The sequence below is a fragment of the Sapajus apella genome, unplaced genomic scaffold, assembly GCF_009761245.1.
Source record: "Sapajus apella isolate SASKATOON/1434 unplaced genomic scaffold, GSC_monkey_1.0 scaffold12, whole genome shotgun sequence".
Taxonomy (NCBI): Eukaryota; Metazoa; Chordata; class Mammalia; order Primates; family Cebidae; genus Sapajus; species Sapajus apella.
In genome coordinates this window covers 29,792,078-29,806,660 of record NW_022436952.1, presented here as the reverse complement: position 1 = coordinate 29,806,660, position 14,583 = coordinate 29,792,078, and the positions used below count along the sequence as shown (strand labels likewise).

Below are 14,583 nucleotides of genomic sequence, written 5' to 3'. Positions count from 1 at the left end.
TTTGGCATAATGGTTTTTGCACAAAACACAGTTTGAAATAAATATAAGTTAAGAAGTAATACTCCTATATATAATTTCACGCAGAGACACTATTGCCAGTTTAGTCAAAACAACAGTCTTTAGTAAAAAAATATTGTATCAAACAACTTTGAAATGTAGTTTTTATTTATTGCAGAAATGCCTTTCAAGGAATTACACTTCCAGATCAGACCTATCAGTGTTCTTGCAGTGTTCCCTCTCACTTGACTGTGAGCTTCTTTGTGAGCCTTGCTTTAACCAATAACATGTCGGTAGACATACCAGAAATGCAAGCTTGATAAATGTGTTTATACTGGGATTTGATCTGTTAAACCACCATTGTCATTATTATTTGAGGGTGAAATACCACATGGAGAAAGAAACCCAACCATCCTCACTTTCTTAACTTGCAGCCAAATCAGAAGTACAAAATAGCTATGTGAATGATCCCAGGGGAGAATATCAAGAACAACCCATCCAGTTCACAAAATATGAGAAATAAAGTGATTATTCACCTAAGCCAGTATGATTTCTAGTGGTTTGTCATACAGCAATGGATACATGAACCATAGTAACCATCTTTGTATTATAACAAAAAGTTTTGCCTTGCCTATGTATGCCTAGTTAGAGGGTAGATGTGGTAGTACTGTCACAACTCTTTAATCTGTAGTTTGCCATGTTTCTCTGTGTTTTGGAGCACTCTTGATTTTAGCTTTTATTTTGTCCTAAGTTGTTGTTTGGTTTGAGAGCAAGGGAATCATGAGTCTTAAAAAGGTTGAAAAAAGGGTGAGGGGAATCATGCAGATTCAAGGGAAGCAAAGGGGAAAATTTTAAATCACTTAGCAAAAGATTACTTTATAGAGAGGATTGAGGCCCTGTACAGTAGCTCATGCCTGTAATCCCAATACTTTGGGAGGCTGAGGTGGGAAAATCACTTGAGCCCAGGAGTTCGAGACTGCAGTGAGTTGTGATTGTACCACTGGCCTCTAGCCTGGGCAACAGAGTGAGACTCTGTCTCTTACAGACAAAACAAAGCAAAATGGAGAGAGAAAGGGAGAGAATTGAAAATGGATGTAGAATAAAAGGAGTTAATTCTCTTTAGAGTTAGGTCACTAACTGATCTGGTTCTATGTTCTAGGAAGTTTCATCATCTCCAAAAATAGTCGTGGTATTTGAGAAACATTGTATGTAATACACTGCATGGGGAATGAAAGCCAGTGGTGGGTTAATATTGTCAAACTGTGAGAGGGGGCAGTCTTCCATCTTGTGCTTTTTTTTTTTTTTTTCCACACAGAGATTCTTCCTTTATGACTCTGCCAGGTTTTTGTTTGCTTTAGTTTTGCCACCATAGTGTTGAGGAAAAGAAAATTCTCATCAAGCATGTCTGATTCTGTTATTGAATGTCCCCCTGGAAGTGGATCACCTGACTGCTACCTTCCAAAATTTGGCGCCCTGACACTCGTTCTTATCAGTAGCCATATAGAAACAAGTCATCTCTCACTTTGACTAGTATAATACACTTATGTGTTAATATTTAATAATATTTCTTTCTTTTGAGTAAATAGGAGTTTGTATATAATTCATTATAGTTTTTCCCATTATAAGTATTGGAAATGGTTTTCCGTTTAATGCCTTTTCCTTTAGTGGCAGAGTTTTCAGGAAGAAATTCCAGTCACTAACTAGGCGCATATATATATATATATATATATATATATAATTATGTTATGCTGTTGTGTTTTAGTTTTCTGTTTTGTGGGATTTGGGGAGATATTTTTATTAAGATAAAATTCTGGCTTTCTTCTGGTAGCTTTATGTGAAATGTTGTTATTCCATTTTTGGTCATAAGTTCAGTATGATTTTTTGGTGATGGCCTTAGCATTCAGTTTTAGAGAGGTTAGGTTTCTGGTTGGAGGAGTATTGGTGTTTTAACTGGTTTCCTAGTGGGAGTATGTTTTTTTTCTGTAGGTATAGTGAAGCATAGGATTTCTTCAATAAATTATACTATGGGGCAATGGCTTTTAGTTCCTCTGCTGATTTTCTTATGAGACCTTTACCTTCAGCTCCTTTCTTCTTCCTTCTTTTTAATCACAAATTTTCCAAGGGACACATCTCATTTGTAATGCTTTTCCTCTGATTCTTTCCCTTTGGCTGGTATCTCTTATCCAGCACACGTTCTCATCTCCTTCTTTGTGATTCCCTAGTAGACCAGGCTTTGATTCAACATGTCTTAAGCCTGTTTTCAGCATTTCCTTGCTCAGGGTGAGACTCCCTGCTTCTCAGAGTGAATCCTACATGACTTTTTTCTGTGTTCTGCCACCAGTAGTTCCATTCCATTCTTCTGTTTTACAAGCAATTCCTGCTCCACTCTGGTGCCAGCTCAGGAGCCATCCTGGCCAATTTTGAAAATTTTTCATTCCCCAACATAATTGTTATTTAAAGTTGGTGGTTTTTCTGTTTTCTAGTTACGCTATGTTGTGATTTAGGAGTGATTTCATTTGTTTCCCTTGTTGATATGTTGTATTTTGGCAGATGTTTGGAATTAGGTAGTTGTAAAAATATGTGGGTTGGACCAGGCACGCTGGCTAATGCCCATAATCCCAACACTTTGGGAGACCAAGGCAGGAGGAATGAGCCTAGGAATTCGAGACCATCCTAGGCAACATGGTGAAACCCTGTCTCTACAAAAAAATACAAAAATTAGCTGGGTGTGGTGGCATGTGTCCATAGTCCTAGCTACTTGGGAGGCTGAGGTGGGAGGATTACTGTAGTTGAGGAGGCGGGGGTCGCATTGAGCTGAGATCATGCCACTGAACTGCCACCTGGATGACAGACTGAGACCCTGTCTCAAAAAAAGAAAAAAAAAATGGTTGTATTGTATTTAAGTGTACCTTGCTTGCTTTTCCCTTTTAATGTATTATGGTATGGTTTTATTTAACAATGAACATTCATCCTAACTTACGCACATTATTTCATTATATACATATCCTAGTAATACACATTTTGAAAATATAGATCATAAATGAAAAGAGCTTAACATAGGCCATCTTGTGCTTTCACCACATCTCCGAATCTCATGTGTGGCTTTATAAGATTTTGTGTTAGAATATACTGGTGTTGAGACAATCCAAGATGGCTGAATAGGAACAGCTCTGGAGTGCAGTTCCCAGCGAGAACGCAGAGGGTGGGTGATTACCGCATTTCCAAATGAATTTTTACTGCCCACAGACCAGGAGATTCCTGGGTGGAAAAGCACCATGAGTCTCCAGCATGGCTGTTTCAGCCCCTGCAGCAGGTCTCCACACAAAAACTCACACAAATCTGGGTGGCATTTCAACTGGCACCTGGAATGCCTGGGAGACAGAGTCACCCATTCAGCTGAAAGAAAGGGGGCTGAAACAGGGAGCCAGGTGATCTGGCTCGGCCGGCCCCACCCCTACAAACCCTAGCAATCTGAAATGCCCTGGATTGAGAGTTTCACAGCAAGCACAGCTGGACCTGAGATGCTTTGTGGGGGGAAGGGTGTCCACCATTACTGAGGGTGTCCACCACTACTGAGGCAGTCCGTCATTACCGAGGCAGTCCACCATTACAGAGACAGTTCGCCATTACTGAGGCAGACCACCATTACCAAGGCAGTTCTGACTATACCTCTATAATCAAAACTGCAGGGAAGTTCACACAGCAGCTGGGCAGAGCCCACGCTAGCTCAGCAATGCCTCTGCTGGTAGACCTCCTCTGCTGGGCAGGGATTCTCTGAAAAAAGGCAGCAGCACTTCAGGAACTTACGGGTATTGATTGACTTACCACCTATGCAGCTTACAACCATTCGACTTTACGACCACAATTGCTAGCCACGACTGTTCCACGTCTGGCAGCGCAAACGTTGCCCAGCTGGGCGTATGACAGTGCGGACCAGCTTCCGGTAGCACTACCATCTCCGTGTGTACCATTTCAACTGTACATATAGCCTACTCAGCTTATGACCAAATCGTGTTACGACCAGTCCATGGTCCCGACCGTGGTCGTAAGTCAAGCACTAGCTGTATTAATAAAGCCCCACCTTCCCAGGACAGAGCACCTGGGAAAAAAGAGCAGTTATGAGTTCTGCTGCAGCAGACTTAAACGTACCTGCTCAGCAGCTCCGAGTGGAACAGTGGAGCTCATAGCTCAGCACTTGAACTCCTATAAGGGAAAGACTGTCTCTTCAAGCAGCTCCCTGAACCCCGTATATCCAAAGAGGCACCTCATAAAGGAGAGCTCAGGTTGACATCTGGCAGGTATCCTTCTGGGACAAAGATAACAGAAGAAGAAACTGGCAGCAACCCTCACTGTTCTGCAGCTGCTGCGGGTGATCCCCAGGTGAGCAGGGTCTGGAGTGGACCTCCAGCAGTCCTATAGCAGAGGGGCCTGACTGTCAGAAGGAAAACTAAAAAACAGAAAGAAATAACTTGATCATCAACAAAAACAATGTCCACTCAGAGACCCCATCTGAAATCACCAATTACAAACACCACAGATAGATAAATCCACAAAGATGGGAAGAAACCAGTGCAAAAAGGATGAAAACACCCAAAACCAGAACGCTTCTTCTCTCCCAAGGGTTCACAACTTCTCACCAGCAAGGGAACAAGGCTGGATGGAGAATGAGTCTGATGAATTGACAGAGACCGGCTTCAGAAGGTGGGTAATAAGAAACTTCTCTGAGCTAAAAGAACATGTTCTAACCCAATGCAAAGAAACTAAGAACCTTCAAAAAAGGTTTGCTGAAATGCTAACAGGAATAAACAGCTTAGAGAAGAATATAAATGAATTGATGGAGCTGGAAAACACAACACTAGAACTTCGCGAAGCATACACAAGTTTCAAGAGCCGAATCGATCAAGCAGAAGAAAGGATATCAGAGATTGAAGATCAGCTCAATGAAATAAAACGAGAAGGCAAGATTAGAGAAGAAGTAAAAAGAAATGAACAAATCCTCTAAGAAATATGGGCTTATGTGAAAGACCTAATCTATGTTTGATGGATGTACTTGAATGTGACAGAGAGAATGAATCCAAGCTGGAAAACACTCTTCAGGATATTATCTGGGAGAACTTCCCCAACCTAGCAAGGCAGGCCAATATTCAAGTCCAGGAAATACAGAGAACACCACAAAGTTATTCCTCAGGAAGAGCAACCCAAAGGCACATAATCATCATATTTACCAGGGTTGAAATGAAGGAAAAAATGCTAAAGGCAGCCAGAGAGAAAGGTCGGGTTACCCACAAAGGGAAGCCCATCAGACTCACAGTGGATCTCTTGGCAGAAACCCTATGAGCAGAAGAGAGTGGGGGGCCAGTATTCAACATCCTTAAAGAAAAGAACTTTCAACCTAGAATTTCATATCCAGCCAAACTAAGCTTCATAAGCAAAGGAGAAATAAAATCCTTATGAACAAGCAATTGCTGAGAGATTTCATCACCACCAGGCCTGCCTTACAAGAGCTCCTGAAAGAAGCACTAAACATAGAAAGGAACAACCAGTACCAGCCACTCCAAAAACGTACTAAATGGTAAAGAGCATCGACACAATGAAGAAACTGCATCAACTAATGGACAAAACAACCAGCTGGCATCAAAATGGCAGGATCAGATTCACACATAACAGTATTAACCTCAATCAAAAGACACAGACTGGCAAATTGGATAACAAGTCAAAACCCATCAGTGTGCTGTATCCGGGAGACCCATCTCATGTGCAAGGATACACATAGGCTCAATATAAAGGGATGGAGGAAGATTTACCAAGCAAATGGAGAGCAAAAAAAAGCAGGAGTTGCAATCCTGGTCAATGATAAAACAGACTTTATCCATCACGATCAAGAAGGCTTCATCCCAGGGATGCAAGGCTGGTTTAACATGCGCAAGGCTATAAACAATTCACTACATAAATAGAACCAAAGGAAAAAACCACATGATTATCTCAATAGATGCAGAGAAGGTCTTCGACAAAATTCAACCAGTCTTTATGTTAAAAACTCTCAATAAACTAGGTATCGATGGAACGTATCTCAAAATAATAATAGCTATTTATGACAAACCAACAGCCAATATACTGAATGGGCAAAAACTGGAAGCATTCCCTTTGAAATCTGGCACTAGACAAGGATGCCCTCTCTCACCACTCCTATTCAATATAGTATTGAAAGTTCTAGCCAGAGCAATCAGGCAAGAAAAAGAAATAAAGGGTATTCGAATAGGAAAGGAGGAAGTCAATTGTCTCTATTCACAGATGACATGATTGTATGTTTAGAAGACCCCATCGTCTCAGCCCAAAATCTCCTGAAATTGATAAGCAAATTCAGCAAAGTCTCAGGATACAAAATCAATGTGCAGAAATCACAAGCATTCCTATATACTAATAACAGACCTAAAGAGAGCCAAATCAAGAATGAACTGCCATTCACAATTGCTACAAAGGGAATAAAATACCTAGGAATACAACTAACAAAGGATGTAAAGGACCTCTTCAGCGAGAACTACAAAGCACTGGTCAAAGAAATAAGAGAGGATACAAACAGATGGGAAAACATTCCATGCTCATGGTTAGGAAGAATCAATATTGTGAAAATGGCCATACTGCCCAAAGTAATTTATAGATTCAATGCTATCCCCATCAAGCTACCAGTGACTTTCTTCACTGAACTGGAGAAAACCATCTTAAGCTTCATATGGAACCAAAGAGAGCCCACATAGCCAAGTCAATTCTAAGCAAAAAGAACAAAGCTGGAGGTATCATGCTACCTGATTTCAAACTATACTACATGGGCTACAGTAATCAAAACAGCATGGTACTGGTACCAAAACAGAGATAGAGACAGAGAACAGAACAGAGGCCTCAGAGACAATGCCACACATCTACAACCATCTGATCTTTGACAAACCTGACAAAAACAAGCAATGGGGAAAGGATTCCCTGTTTAATAAATTGTGTTGGGAAAATTGGCTAGCCATGTGGAGAAAGCAGAAACTGGACTGCTTCCTGACACCTTACGCTAAAATTAACTCCCAATCGATTAAAGACTTAAACATAAGACCTAACACCATAAAAACCCCAGAAGAAAACCTAGGCAATACCATTCAGGACATAGGCATAGGCAAGGACTTCATAACTAAAACACCAAAAACATTGGCAACAAAAGCCAAGATAGACAAATGGGATATAATTAAACGTAAGAGCTTCTGCACAGCAAAAGAAACAATCATTAGAGTGAACTGGCAACCAACAGAATGGGAAAAAAATTTTGCAATCTACCCATCTGACAAAGGGCTAATATCCAGAATGTACAAATAACTAAAACAGATTCACAGGAAAAAAACAAACCCATTCAAAAGTGGGTGAAGGATATGAACAGACACTTTTCAAAAGAAAATATATATGAGGCAAACAAACATATGAAAAAATGCTCATCATCACTGGTTATTAGAGAAAGGCAAATCAAAACCACATTGAGATACCATCTTACCAGTTAGAATGGCGATCATTAAAAATTCTGGAGACAACAGATGCTGGAAATGTTGTGGAGAAATAGGAACACTTTTACACTGTTGGCAGGAGTGTAAATTAGTTTAACCATTGTGGAAGATAGTGTGGCGATTCCTCATGGACCTAGAAATAGAAATTCCATTTGATCCAGCAATCCCTTTACTGGGTATATATCCAAAGGATTATAAATTGTTCTATTATAAAGACACATGCACATGTATGTTTATTGTGGCACTGTTTATAATAGCAAAGACTTGGAACCAACCCAAATGCCCATCAGTGATAGACTAGACAGGGAAAATGTGGGACATATACACCATGGAATACTATGCAGCCATCAAAAACGATGAGTTCATGTCCTTTGTAGGGACGTGGATGAATCTGGAAATCATCATTCTTAGCAAACTGACACGAGAACCGAAAATCAAACACTGCATGTTCTCACTCATAAGTGGGTATTGAACAATGAGAACACATGGACACAGGGAGGGGAGCATCACACACTGGGGTCTGTTGGGGAGCACTAGGGCAGGGACAGCAGGGGGTAGGAAGTTGGTGAGGGGTAACATGGGGAGAAATGCCAGATACAGGTGATGGGGATGGAGGCAGCAAACTACATTGCCATGTTTGTATCTATGCAACGGTCCTGCATGTTCTGCACATGTATGCCAGAAAAAAGTGCAATAAAATATTTTAAAAAAGAATATGCTGGTGTCTTAGTTTGTTCCTTTTACTATATCAAAATACCACAAACTGGGTAATTTATAAATAATAATGATTGTAACAGTTCTGGGTGCTGGAAAGTCTGTGATCAAGGCAATGGCAGGTTTGGTGTCTGGTGAAGAAGGCTCAGTCTTTGCTTACAAGGTTGCACCTTGAACTCTATGTCCTCACATGGTGGAAGGACAAAAAAACCTAGAGTACTCCCTGCAACCTCTTTTATAAGGTTGCTAATCCCATTCACGAGATTGGGAAAGCTCTGCCCTTATGACTTAATCACCTCCTAAAGGCCCCAGTTCTTAATACTATCTCTGGGGATTCAATTTTATTTTTGATTAATTATTTAATTATTTTTGAGACAGAGTCTTGGTCTGTTGCCCAGGCTGGAGTGCAGTGGTGTGATCTTGGCTCATTGTAGCCTTTGCCTCCTGGCTTTAAGCAATCTTGAGCCTCAGCCTCCTGAGTAGCTGGGATTACAGGAGTGCATCACCATGCCCAGCTAATTTTTTGTATTTTTAGTAGGGATGGGATTTTGCCATGTTGCCTTGAACTCCTAGGCTCAAGTGATTTGCCTGTGTCAGCCTCTCAAAGTGCTGGGATTACAGGCATGATCCACCATATCTCCCTGATTCAAATTTAGCATATGAATTTGGGTGACACATTTAGATCACTGCAGCTGGTAAGGTAAAAAAAAAAAAAAAAAAAAAAAGAATATATTTGTGAAAGGTTTGCTTCTATACTGCCTGATTCTAAACTTAAGAATAACAGTTGGCCACATATTTACTAAAATGGGATTATCTACCCAGACATTTTACTAACGTATATTTCATGTAGCAATGTTGCAAAGAGGTGTTTTCCACAAGCTACATGTAATTCTTGTCTTCTCATCTCTCCTGAGCTATTTGCCTGGAAATTTGATAGGAATGCTTAGAAATGTGACAAAGAAAGATCACCAGAAGATAGTAGTCTATAATGTATATTTGAAGAAAGACAACCACACAACAAATATTGGCGGGTGTAATGATATTGTGGATGATATTGGGCAGCTTTTGCAGTTTAACAGGAACTCTACTTGTAGTGATGTTTCTGTTTAATGGATCTAAGTTTGATTTTGTATTTGATAATTTTTTTCATATGTAGTTTTAACCTAAGGTTTGCACTCCATAATATTTATTGGTATTCCTAAATCCATGGATGAAAATATAGAATAATGGAACTAACATCGGTTTTGGAGTCACACAGACCTAGCTGTGAGTTACTAGCTGTGTAAACTAAATTACAACTAAATTACTTGACAGTTCTTTTTTTTTTTTTTTTTTTTTGAGTTGCTTTGTAATTAGTGTATTAAGGAGAAAATACATTTCAAGAATTGCTTAAATTCTGATACCTAGATTTAAGCATGTGAACATATGATGAGACTTTTAAACATACAATTAAAGCTATTCATCATAATTTGCTATACTACCAACATTAGTTACTTTGGAGTGTAAGTCAAATGGTTTAAAGTAATCCTGTGACATACCTAAAGAACACCTTCCTGTATTACGCATGCAAATTACTTCTTAACGTAAAGGTCTTTTCACTTTAATTTCTACGTTACCCAGCTGTGAAGTCACTACTTGGGCTTATCATGGTCCACAGACAAGGAGGGGGTGGCAAATAACCAAGACTGGTCAAGATATATATGGATATATAGATATGGATGGCACAGCAGAAGGAAGCACAATTCTGGAAGTGCAAGCCTTCAAGAAGCAGCATATTATGATAAACCCCTCCTACAGAAAGGTATAATTTTTATCATTGATACCACAGGGTAAATTACATATTATACCATCTTCAAGTAACAGTTGAGGCAATAGAATAAATGCAGAGGGATTACAATGAATCCCACTTAATACAATGAACTATGTAGACCAACGCTTTTCTACAATTGTTTTTTCCTCATTGCCAGTTAAACACAGTTTTACTTTCATAGCTTAACAATGAAGGGTCATACACTGAAGCCAATACATATACCTAGCATTTCAGCCTAAGCTTGTCTATGTACATAGCTGAAGTCAATTACAAGGTTTGGCCTAGAAATGCTAGGGGAACTTCTTTGTAAAGTAGTTTTTACAGGCATTAAACTTCATTTTACATCATGTCCTTTGTAGGGACATGGATGAATCTGGAAACCGTCATTCTCAGCTTGTTTTTGTTTTGATATTCAACTATAGTAGTGTTTTAGAAAGTTAAATGAAAAAGAAATGCAAATATAAAAGCTCTGACTTTGCCCTGTGTGTATGATGACTTCAGTGTACTTGACAGTTCTTAGGTTCACTTTCCTTATTTTTAAAGTAGTGCTTGTATATGACTGCTGTGCTTGGTTTTGGTGGGGATTCAATGAGACACTGTTTTCAAGTATTGATTATATCCTGATACATGTTAGGTGTGCCTTGTATTATTTGGGTCAGGAAGGTATTAAGTATAGTTAGGTATCACTCTTCAGCAGGAATTTCTTTTCATGTATATTTATATACTATTTTTGAGCAGGAGTTTTGCCTCTATGACTATTTGAGAAATAGGGCTGTACCCACCTTATCTGGTGCCCGTGCTACAGATTTGTTCGTCTCCATTGCCTGAGTACTGTACCTAGAGGTCTTTACTTTCACTGGAAAATGGTAATGTGTTTATAGTCCCTACAGAAGCTCATATAGTATAAAGCGATATGTGTGTGTGTTTTGTGTGTGTCTTTATTGAGGTATACTGAAACATGATGAACTGCATATATTTAAAATGTATAAATTGATAAGTTTTGACATTGGTATATATCCATGAAACCATCACTCCAATCAAGATAACGAGCATATCCATCACCCACAATAGTTTTCTCATGTTTCTTTGTAATACAGTCTTCCTGCCCCTCCCTTCATAGAAGAAGCATGTTTCTATGTAATAGGTCTTATTGAGTAGCAGTGCCATCTTCACTTTGTAATGAGGTTTTTTTTTTGGAAATACTTGGCTGTCTCATAGTTCAAAGTGACTATAGTAGACAGTTAAAAATATAAAGGTAAAAGTCTTGAGTTCAAAGTTGTTTTTTTCTTCTGCTCTACAACCTAAACCAAAAAGTAAAGCTTTCCATCTAGAATCAGTTCATAAAACAACTAAAGGGCTTGCAGTTTCTCTGTGTAATCATTTCAAAACAATAGTTTTTTTTCAGCCGCCAAGAAGGATGCAGTCTTGACATATAAATATAAAACAGATTGAGTTTTTGGCTGATAATGCTATACTGGTTTAAATGTTGGTCCAGTCAACTTCAGGCTTAGATTACAAGATTTGTAAATTAGAGGAAAACCAAAAGGGAAAGAACATCTGCATAGATTCTGACTTTGTGGAATTCCATACAGGCTTGCTGACTTGACTTCTGGTAGAACAGGGGATGTGCATAGTGAATACGCCTGAAAAGAGATCACTCTTGTGTTGTGATTATGTTAAAGGCAAAAATTGAAGTAGATAATTAGGCAATTCATTTTGAAGAACAATGACAGTTTCTAAGTCAAGTATTTTTAACCATTGTTTTTGGGAAAATCTTTTGTTGATACAGTGAGATGTTATTTTGCCAGAATAAAACCTTGCTAAATCTCACTAATTGTGTTACTTGATTTTCTGATATCAAAGTACTGGAATTTGGAAAAGGCAATTTGCTATAACTAAGGTTTTAAATTGGTTAAAATCAAAGACTGTATGGGTATAATTTATTCTGTAAATAACACAGTCTCAGTGAGATGTATGCTTGTCTGCTACCGGGCTAATCATACATTGTGTATATGATTTTAAGATGTTTTATAAAGATCACCTTTCCTGCCATTTAGATAGGAATCTTAAGAACTGCTTTGATTTTTTTTCCCTTTTGTTCTGAGAAGAGGCTTCCTTATGTTCTTTCAAGACATGTTTATGGGTATCTATTACATGTCAGCTACTGTTAAATAATCCAGGACATTGTTTCTTAACTGAGGGGAAAAAGGTAGAGATGATTTTGATCCCCAGGGGACACTTGGCAGTGTCTGGGGGACATTTTTTTGGTTGCCACAACCTGGAGTAGAAGGTGCTGTTGGTATCTAGTGTGTAGAGTCAAAGAACCTGCTATACTGTGCATCCTATAATTTGCAGATCAGCCCTTAACAGCAAAGAATTATCTAGCCCATAATATCGATAGGGTCAAGTTTGAAAAACCCTGATCGAAGAAGAAGACAAAAATCTGTATGCCTAGAGCTGACATTCTTAGACATTGTATTGCTAGAGTTGACATTCTAGCAAGGAGAGAGAAACAGTAAAAAAATAAGTAAAATATATAGTGTGGTGATACAATGTATAAAAATAGTAGAGGGCTGGGTGTGGTGGCTCATGCCTATTAATCCTAGCACTTTGGGAGGCCACCACAGTCGGATCACAAGGTCAGGAGTTCAAGACCAGCCTGACTAGCAAGCTGAAACCCTGTCTCTACTAAAAATACAATAAATTAGCCAGGCATGGTGTGTGTGCCTGTAATCCCTGTTACTTAGGAGGCTGAGGGAAGAGAATCACTTGAACCTAGGAGGTGGAGGTTGAGGTGAGCCGAGATTGTGCCACTGCATTCCAGCCTGGGGAAAAAAGTGAGACTCTTTTTAAAAAAAAAAAAAAAAAAAAAAAAAAAATGGAGAAGGTAGTTAGATACATATGGATAGGACAATGATGTTTGTTGTTGATGGTTATTTGGACAGTTTGCCATTGGGGCTTTGATGAATAGTATGGATATGAACATTTCTATATTGCTTCTGGTGTACATTTCTGTTTGGTGTGTATAACTAGGAACGGACTTGCTGGGTCATAAGTTCTTTGTTAGATATTTCTAAGCAGTTTTTATTATTCCGTGAATCTTTATTTATTGCTAGTATATGAAATAATTAGAACAATGTAGTAAATGTGTGTCATTTCCTGTTTTGATTATATCATGAGTCTTATGAGGTTGCCTTAAATAATTGGGATTTGAAATCCTGGGTGTGCTATTTCTCCACTGGCAGCTATTGTAAACATAATTTTGTCCCTTAATTTTTCCTCCTAGTATTCAAATATTGAACACTTCTATTTATTTATTTTGAGACAGAGTCTTCCTCTGTCACCCAGGCTGGTTGCAATGGGGTGGTCTTAGCTCACCGCAGTCTCTGCCTTTCAGGTTCAAGTGATTCTCGTACCTCAGCCTCCTGAATACCTGGGATTACAGGTGAATGCCTCCATGCCTGGCTAATTTTTTTGATTTTTAGTAGAGATGAGGTTTCACCATCTTGGTCAGGCTGGTCTTGAATTCCTGACCTCATGATCTGCCCACCTCAGCTTCCTAATGTGTTGGGATTACTGGCATGAGCCACTGTGCCTGGCCTGAACACTTTTAAATAATGTTTCTTATGTTTGAGAAATGTAAAACTAACTGTAACAATATAAAACATGATGGTTGCACATGCATAGTTGGAAAACCTACCTGGAAAATGGCAGAATCCTTAATGTCATCTAGATCATGAAGGGGAAAATTGGGACAAATAGGAAGCCCTGAATAGTTAACTTTATAGGAAAGGTCATGCTAAATGAATTCATACAAGAAATTTAAAAAAAAAATGCCATTTGATTCTGGGTTTTGTATTTTGTTCAGGATGGTACAAGGGCCATATTTTTTTCTTTATTTGTTTGTGTAACGTTGTTGGTCATGCCTTAGGATATAGAGGACCAAATATTTGAAGAGAATTTGGAAAGATTTAGAAAAATTCATTTTGCACAAAAGGAGTTTAAATTATAAACCTGACTGAAGAACTTGAAAAAATTACAAACTTTCAAGTATTGTTTTATGTTCATGAACAGATTATTATTATTTTAAAAATAAACTTTCTGGCCCAATAAGGTATTTGTCATAATTGCTATAATAGCCTAGAGCCAAGATTTAATTTTTTCTTCTTTTTTTTTTAATAAACGTCTTTTTGTTTTTTTGAGACAAGGTCTTACTCTCTGACTCAGGCTGGAGTGCAGTGGTACAGTCTTGGCTCACTGCAACATTTGCCCCTTGGGCTCAAACAGTTCTCCCACTTCAGCCTCCTGAATAGCTGGGACTACAGGTGTGTGCCACCACATTCGGCTAGACTGGGTTTTGTGGTGTTGCCTAGGCTGGTCTTGAACTCCTGAGCTCAAGCGATTCTCCTGCCTTGGCCTCCCTAAGTCCTGGGATTATAGGCATGAGTCACTGTGCCTGGCCAATAAATGTCTTTGATTGAGGTGTATGTTGTGTGTATATATATATATATATATATATATATATAT

General features: G+C 38.8%; 1 protein-coding gene across 10 annotated transcripts in view; it reads left to right on the top strand.

Annotated features, from left to right (window-relative positions):
• Positions 1 to 14,583, top strand: part of BCAS3 (BCAS3 microtubule associated cell migration factor) — a 664,948-nt gene that overhangs the window by 119,242 nt on the left and 531,123 nt on the right. The window lies entirely within an intron of this gene.